The sequence below is a fragment of the Triticum aestivum genome, chromosome 6A, assembly GCF_018294505.1.
Source record: "Triticum aestivum cultivar Chinese Spring chromosome 6A, IWGSC CS RefSeq v2.1, whole genome shotgun sequence".
Taxonomy (NCBI): Eukaryota; Viridiplantae; Streptophyta; class Magnoliopsida; order Poales; family Poaceae; genus Triticum; species Triticum aestivum.
This window is the reverse complement of record NC_057809.1, coordinates 96301325-96310281: the sequence shown is the minus strand read 5'-3', so window position 1 is coordinate 96310281 and position 8957 is coordinate 96301325.

The following is an 8957-nucleotide window of genomic DNA, read 5'->3' as shown; positions in this document are numbered from 1 at the left end:
TCAGCCCGGGCTCCTTATCATATGGATGCTAGCGACACTGTCATATACGTGTGCCAAAAGGCGCAAACGGTCCCGGGCAAAGGTAAGGCGACACCCGTGGGAATACCGTGCGTGAGGCCGCAAAGTGATATGAGGTGTTACATGCTAGATCGATGTGGCATTGAGTCGGGGTCCTGACACCAGGCCAATATCAAAAAAGTAAACGAGAAAAGGGCCTGTGCTGCTAGTGCATCGCGTACGGGTGTCTTTTGTCGAGAAAGGAGGATGACCCGTCTTAGGCTAGTTATAAGGAAGATATTTCTCTTGCCAGTTGCCACTATTTTCAAATCCCAAATTCCCTTGCCAGTTTTTTTACCGGGGAATTTCTCTTGCAAGTTGCCACTGTTTGATGCTTGATTCAAACATGATTTTTAGTTTTTAATGCTTTTCCCTTTTCATATTGTTTTCCTTAGTTTTCTTGTTTTGCAGAGAACATAAATGTGGAATCCGATTTAGTAATTCACATTTTGCATTTGTTATTAAACCTGCTAAGTTAAAAAAAATATTTTTACCTAAATGCATCGATTTGTAATCAAAATTTATAATTTTTTGTGGGAAAACATTCAATCTATTCATCTTCAATTATGGTAGTACTATTGTCTTGTAAGACAAGCCCACTGAAGACAACCACCGACTAAATTATGCGAGATCCGCTAGAGAAACACCTCCACACGCTATCCGACGATGCCAGACACATCACCGAATGGAATCTAGGCAGAGGGAACCTTATTCCATCTTCAGATGGCCGCCGACATCTTGCCTTCTTGAGCCGGACATAAACCCAAAAAACTCAAAGAAATATATAAAAACGGAGTCCTCTTGACAGCAAAGGTCGGGATCCACCACATCCCATGGACCTAAGGCCACAAGAGATGAGGCAGATTGGCGTCGCCACCGACGGGCGGCAGGAACCCTAGTCGCCCTTGGGGGAGAGGTGTCATATGTCTTACTTTATAGAACATGCAATCATATGAGGCTCATATCAATCAATCCTTTGATTTGGTACCATCTTTTGTATCATTTATATGCTAGATATTGTCTTTTAACACGTCGTACTTTATTAGTTAAACCGCCATTTAACAAATACTACCATTCAACATTGTGTTTCGGTTTTTATTAGCTATGCCACATAACTTGACTTTTGCATTGAAAATAGATATTGGGGGGGGAGTAAAAAAATTTACCCTTAATTTCTCGCCTGGGGCGTTAGCCAATCCTGGCTCCGCCACTGCTCATAGTCTATGTCATACCTTTTCTTTGAAACCCTTAGCAACAAGCTTGGCTTTTTAACGATCTATTGTACCATCATACCTTCTTTTTATTCTAAATACCCACTTGCAATCAATCACATTTTTACCTTGACGCGAAGGAACCAAATGCCAAGTGCTATTTTTTTGAAGAGCCTGGAATTCATCATCCATGGCTGCCTTTCACTTTGGATCAACAAGAGCTTCATGATGTGTGCGGGGTTCTCCTGTGGATGCAACCAAACCATATTTTATTTTGTAAATGACAGGCTGAATAACAACTGCTTGGAGACATGCACGTGGTGGTGTAGCAGTTTGCTACATAGAAGATCCAGTGGCCGCAACTGAAAAAGAATCAACAGCAGGGCTCGGAACCGATCATGAGGATGCTCCTACCTCGCCTGTTGTGTCGCCCGGTATCGCCGGATCTTCTATGACCGAGCGAGCCGAAGGAGATGATGAAGGGGCAACAAAAGATCCTGGGTTCGCAGCAAGACCAGGCTGGAGGCGCACGCGGGCGCATGCATCGGGCGTAGGTGACAGACGTGGGCCCCGCAACATAGACACGGGGTTCGGAGGCAAACCTCATTGGCCCCGCGTCCAGAGTGGCCGACGTGGCAGCGGTCGGTTGGGTCAGGCCGGGTGAAGACGCGCACCCCGCTGCAGGTGGACTCGTGGCAGGGTCGGAGTGGCGCGGACCAGGCGTAGGCGTGGGGCGTGGATCCGCCTGGCAGGTGGGAAATCCCAAAACCAATTCTATTAGCCCTGGCGGACGCAGAGGCGCAGATCCCGAAGGGGGTTACGTCTCATTTTCCATGACGGGTACAATACATATGGAAGCACCGTTTTCTGCTATAGTTGTATTGTTTGGTGCTCCATTTTCACCATCGTTGTCACATGTAGCAGCACACTCAGATGCAGGATTAGAAGAGTTAGTCATAATTGAATCAACACAATCATCAACGCCCACACAATCAATGCCAGATAGATTAGGAGTAAGGAGAAGAATCTCCTTTCAAAGAAGGGCACCAATATTGGGATGTAGCTTTTCAAAGGGAAACTGAGTTTCATCAAAGATGGCATCGTGAGATATACACACACGGCTAGTAAAAACACACGGCATTTAACACCCTTGTGCTGAGCACTATAGCCGAGGAAGACACATTGTTGGGAGCGAAACATAAGTTTGCGGGTGTTGTAGGGACGGAGATTAGGCCAACATGCACACCCAAAAACACAAAGAGTAGTATAATCAGGTGTGACATGGAGAAGACATTCAGTAGGAGTTTCATGAGCAATAGTGCGACTAGGCCACATATTGATAAGATGAACGACAATAAGAAAAGCTTCGTCCCAAAATTTCAAAGGCATGGAGGTTGCAGCTAAAACAACTAGGCCTACCTCAACAATATGTCTATGTTTCCGTTCTATGAAACCATTTTGTTGATGAGTATAGGGACATGACACATGATGAGAAATACCTATCTTTTGTAGAGAAAAATTTAGCTTCTCATACTCCCCACCCCAATCAGATTGCATGGCAATAATTTTACTATCAAACTTGTGTTCAACGAGAGCTTGAAAATTATGGAAGACTTGAAAAACATCTGAACATTTTTTAAGGAGATAAATCTAGGTGTATTTTCTATAGTCATCGACGAAACTCGCATAATAAGAGTGTCTACCAACGAAAGTGGGTGTAGGACCCCACACATCAGAAAAAAAGTTGTAAAGGTTTGGTAGATACACTAGTGGAAACAGGATAGGGTAACTTGTCGGCGTTCTGGGAACGGGGGTCCCCAGACTTGCCTGCCTGCAGCCTGCGGCGTGGCTCAGGTGGGGGGCCAGCGCGGCCCATCTTCATCAGCGCAAGCTCAAGACCCTCGTGAGGGGCCAAGCCTCGCGGGGCGGACGACAGGAAGCTTCCTCAAGAGCGGCCTCATCAGGCAGGCTCGCGAGGAGGCGGAGAGATCAATGCAAGGGTACCTCACGAGGATCCCATGACGCAAGCCATGACGATCAAGGCCAAGCGGGCGCCGGCTTGCGCAGGGTCCTTGTTTCCCCTATGGTGCAAAGGGGGCAAGCATAGGCCAAGGTATCAGGCAAATGTTATCATTCCGGTGCAACGAGACCAAGACCAGCCGGACGGCCGGACAGAGGTCACCGTGGAGCCCAAGACGGCGTCATCACCAGTGCTTTTGGCAGCCGAAGACCACCTTTGGTCAGGATAGCTTGTACTAGATGTTCCCCTTCAAAATGGCCAATTGTTGGCGCCCTTCCCGCTCAATTATTCGGGGAGAGGCCCAGGGCCTCTATAAATAGAGCTAGCCTCCACAAAGAGACAGAGAGGGCAACATCAGATCGCGAGGCTGTTCTTCCCTTGTACTGTCCATCATCAGCCCTAGAGGCAATCCACCACACCACACACTAGAGTAGGGTATTACACCACAACGGTGGCCCGAACCAGTATAAATCTCGTGTCTCTTGTGTTGTTCATCATTTTCATCTTAGTTCGCACGGGAGGATCGGACGTAGATCGGTAGGGGAGAGATCTCCGCACGCACCACAGTGTTCGAACCTCAAGGGTCTGCCAGAACCTGAAATCCGACATTTGGCACGGCAGGTAGGGGTGCGCCGGAATCTTTCTTCCACTGTTCGCGTGTGATCTTCCGTCGTGTCCATGGCTGACGCTCGTCGGACTCGCGCCGAGCGCCGGGCTGCTCGCGCCACTCGCGTCGCCCAGACGGTGCTCGTCGGCGGCCCCCCTCGTCGTTCCCCGTCGCCCGCCGCCAACGCCGCCACCGGCCCGACGGGGAATGAGCAGAAGGCCTCGTCCCAGCATCCATCGGTGCGGCGGGATGGACGCACCGCCACCCTTCGCTGACTCCAGCTGGCTCGTCGTCCCACGCCCGTCACGCACCCATGGATGCGCACGCCTCACTACTCTTGGTGCGGGAGCTCCTGGACTATCGCCCCGTCGATGACCTCTAGGAGGACTGGCTCGCCCGCATCACCGAGCTCGTCAGTGCCGCAGGGGGCTCCCCCTTGCGGTCCCTCTCGCTGCTTCGCCCTCTGTCCCGTGCAGGGGGCGAGGATCAGGAGGCACCTCCGCCACCTCCTCCCCAAGAAGGTGCCTTGGCTCCAAGGCGCGCAGCCCCAGGACGGGACCCTCCACGTCCGGCGACTGCGCAGCAAGAAGGGAGCTGCCAAGAGATCCCACGTCCCCGGGAAAGTGCTCGCGCGCTCCCAGCGCCGGCACGCCAAGATCGCGCCCCAGCGCCTCCACGACAAAACCCCGCGCTGCTCCCAGTGTGTAGCGACCCGACCCGAATGGATCAAGTCTCTGTGCTTAAGTGTCATCCCTGGATCGGTATGCTGACACACACAGTACTCGAGGATTTATAACAGAGGTAAATCACATGTAAAAGTAACGTGAATACTATTACCTCAATCCAAAATAGCGGAAGTAACAAGGTTGTGGATTCCCATCAACACTAATGGCAAAGTTGAGTGTAGAAATCGTAACCCTAACGTATCACTTACTCGTCGTAAGATTCCTGCAACATGAGACATTGCAGCCACAAAGGGTCAGTACATTGAATGTACTGGCAAATTCACACCAGAGGATAATGATGAATAAAGGCTATCACTACATGCATTTAAGGCTGGTGGAAAAGCTCTATGGTTATAGTTTTACGTAAAGCCGATTTTCCCTACTGCAAAGGAATATATTTTATTTAACTATCATGGTGGTTGTTGAACATTGAGAATGGTTGACATCATTCTCAATCCCAATTAAGCATCATCATTAAAACCCAACAATATTCATTTAAAGTAACATGATGAGATTCACATGATAATCCAGGTACTAGATACTCAAAACGTCCATAACCAGGGACACGGCTAATCATGATTAGTTTATACACTCTACAGAGGTTTGAGCACTTTTCCCCACAAGACTCAATCGCCTCCGTTTGGTTTCTCGCACTACATGGTGTTTGAGAAGACGGATGACCGAGACATAGTCTTTCAGAAGTGCTAGCACCTTACGATCGGGTAGACCGTACCAGCTACATCCCCTACATCTGCTAGTCTACCATTGTAAGAGTTCGCACGACTTAGTCAACTATGCTAGAGCCCATAGTAGCTTGTGGCTGCACACGGAAGTTTCTAGCATGAATAATCTCATGATCCCTTTGAGCCTGGGTGGCGGTCCATAAAAAACAGGCAATCCTGGTCTACCCAGGTGCCTAGACAGGCAATCCTGGAATAACCAGGTACCTCAATCCACCCAGATGTGTGTTTAAGTTGCCACCTTAAGTAACCATTAATTAACAATCTCACATCTGTCATGAATACTCTCAAAAAACCAATCCACGTCTACGAGCATAACATGGCAATGTAAGCATAACGTAAAAGTAACTCCCAAGGTTTGAATGCAGGGCAATAGGTTCCTACCTCATCAACTACTTCCCAATACCCACATGTTATCAATCCTACTCATGCAATGTTTGAGGGTGAAGCTAATGCATAAAAACGGGGTATGAAAGGGGATATGATCAAAGTGTGAACTTGCCTGCAATGTTGATGAAGATGATTCACACTCAAAACTCTTGATAGTTCTACTCGTCACACTCCGGTCAATCTATTGTAAGCAAGCAGTAGTAACCACACATAAGAAATCACTCAAAAGATCAGAAAGAACGGAGAAGACGATTCGGAGAAGACCAAAACCAAGCAAATAACTCTTGTAACATAAAACGATTTCTAATAGTACCAAAATTATATGAATTTGGCCTTATCAGAAGGTTTATGTCAAGAGCTTCGATTTGCAAAAAGAATCAACTCAAACGGAGCTACGAAACTCAAGTTATGATCAAACGAAGTTTGAATTCAAATCTGATCTAATTCAAATTTTAAGCTTTTCAAAACATGTTTGAGTTTTATTACTGGATAGTGGAGATCATAACGAAGACGTGGGCGTTGGTTTCATTGGATTTGGATAAACGGGTAAAAAGTTATAGTCGTTTCAAACAGAGGGACTAATCTGTAAATAAAACACTACGGATAGGTCCCTGGCCAAAATTAAAAAGAAAAAGAAAAAAACTATTGAGCGAACGCTCGCTAACAGAACCTAAGTGATGAAACCGTTCGCTCCGGAGAACTAGCGGACGAACGTTCACTCGATAACAGAAAACGGTTCAAAAAGGAAAAAAAACATGAACTAATCCTAGCCCTAGATCTACGATCTAACGGACAAGGGGGAGAGGCGGCGGTTACCGCGGCGTGGAGGTCGCCGGTGACGGGGAAGACGTCGGCGGCGGCTCGGATGTCGACGGGGCGGCGGCTCCGGTGGGTCTCTGGCTGCGGCGAGGGCGTCAAGGCGCTCGGCGCGGCGCGGCGGTGACGACGGTGGTGGCGGTAGCGGTCGGGGGCGACGGAGTGGAGCGGGCAGCGGTGGCTGGATCTCGCCGAAGCGGCGGCTTCCGCGAGCGTGGCGAGAAGTGCGGCGGCGGCGCGAAGTGCGAGGAGGAGAGGAACGGGGCCGGGGCCTCGGGTTCTTATGGAGGGAGGGGGCGAGCTGGCGTGGAGGAGGGGCTAGGCAAAGGCGGCGGCGAGAAGTCCAGGCGGCGTACGGCGGCGGCGACGCCGTGTAGGTGCGGGAGTCCGGCGAGAGCTCGGGGACGGGTGCGGGCGGCGAGCTGGGCTAGGCCGCGGCCTGGCAGGAGCTGGGCCGGCCCAGTCAGTGAGGAATTTTTTAAATAAATATTTTCTTTTTTTTCTAGACAAACAAAACAAATAAAATAAATAGGAATAAAAATATTATATAGGCATATAATATATCAAAATTTTCAGAAAAAGATTTCCAACAACATGGACATTTTTCTAGCATTAAATAAAATACACATAAATTCTAATAATTCAAACAGTGCTATTGGTCTAATAAAATCCACTAAAAATCATTTTAAAAATACCAAAATGATTTCAAATTAATTTTTTCTCCAATTTTCTAATGTAGGGAATCATGTTACCCTATTTTCCATGTATTTTTATTTTCGAGAAAAATAATTTGAATAAAACTCAAATAACTCCAAATTCAAAATAAATTCAAAAGAACTTTGAATTTAATTCTTTGAAACTCCTAACTCATATTTCATATAATTTGAAGAAGTCATTTTATCTTCTCTCATGAAAATCATTGAGTTGCATAAAGTTTCAGAATTGGTAATATTCTCAAATGAAATTCAAATATTTTCAACACCCTTTGTCATTTAAATAAATGGAAAAAGTCATGTCCTCTTCTCTCCAGGGTTTCGTGGTGAAAAGAATTTGAATTCACGGAGATCAGAAAGCAAATATGAAAGTTTGGGAAAGTCCTTTTACTCCCTCTCATTTAACTTTCAAAAAGTTTCGAATTCACTCACTTTTAGTCAATCAATCAAACAATCAATCAAATCTATCTATTTATTATAACATTCCAAAATTTAGAATTTTGGGATGTTACAAACCTACCACCCTTAAAATGAATCTCGTCCTCGAGATTCGGAGAGGCTAGAAAGAAAAGGTTAGGGTTTGGGGGTCTCCTCAAAATCCATCGATCATCACAGGGGTCTGGGGTGCTACCTCCCTTAAAAGCATGGTTACGGTTCCCTCGAAACTCATATAATTCATCCATATTGTTAACAATGTCGGTCTTCTTAGATCTTCAGGATAATTCCTTATCCGGGATCTTCCGGTGGTGGCATAAACTTTACCACAATTTTTTTCTGTCCTTTCATCTTGCTAAGGTTCTTCCATGACTGGGTCTTCTTAGCTGATGGGTCTGGCGCCATTACTAAACAACTATCGATAACTCATGGTGGTCAACCATTTATGGTTTCTCCTACAGGAAATGGGTCTGGTTGATCCTCACCGTATAACCTACGATTGGCAACAACTGCCTTGTAGAAGGGAAAAATTGCTATACCATTCTAAGGTTTAAACAAGGTTTAATATCGTCGTCTCTCTACTGTAGGTAAGTCACTTAGATTTACCATCCCACATAGCAAGGCGAATAATAAGAGTAAGTCAGTATGGTGATCAATCCATCCCACACCCAAATCATTACCTTGTATACGGTTTAGCGAATCTCGCATTCTAACACTCGGTCATCCTCACAAGCATTGCAGAATTTCTCTTGTCCACGAACTGTGTTCGGAATAATCCATTGATTCTGCAAGCCAAACAAACATCTATCGTTCCTTCACAACTCTCAGGTTTTGCGTTACTCCTATAAAATTGTCTGTCGTTAAACGTCGTATCTTCCTCCGGGGTTTTTCCTTCAGCAAAATGTGCTAGCTTCTTAGCAGGTCCTGGGGCCTATGGGTTATGGCCCATCTCATCACTTGTAGTCCTTGAACTTATCATCGGGCAATTGATCATTATTTTCCAAACATCCAGCTTCCTGGCATTCTTAAATCCTTCCATTTGTATTGTCTTCCTTCCTTCTATTGGCACCAAACTAGGACATGATTACTCAAACTCATCATGGAGTTTCCATCGATCCATATTTCCAACATCATACCTCCTTTATATCCAATAGTAATTTATCTCTTCATCCTCGTGGGATATCTCTCATACCGAGATAAAAACTTATACTTATGAAGTACACATTCCACTTCATGGAACATC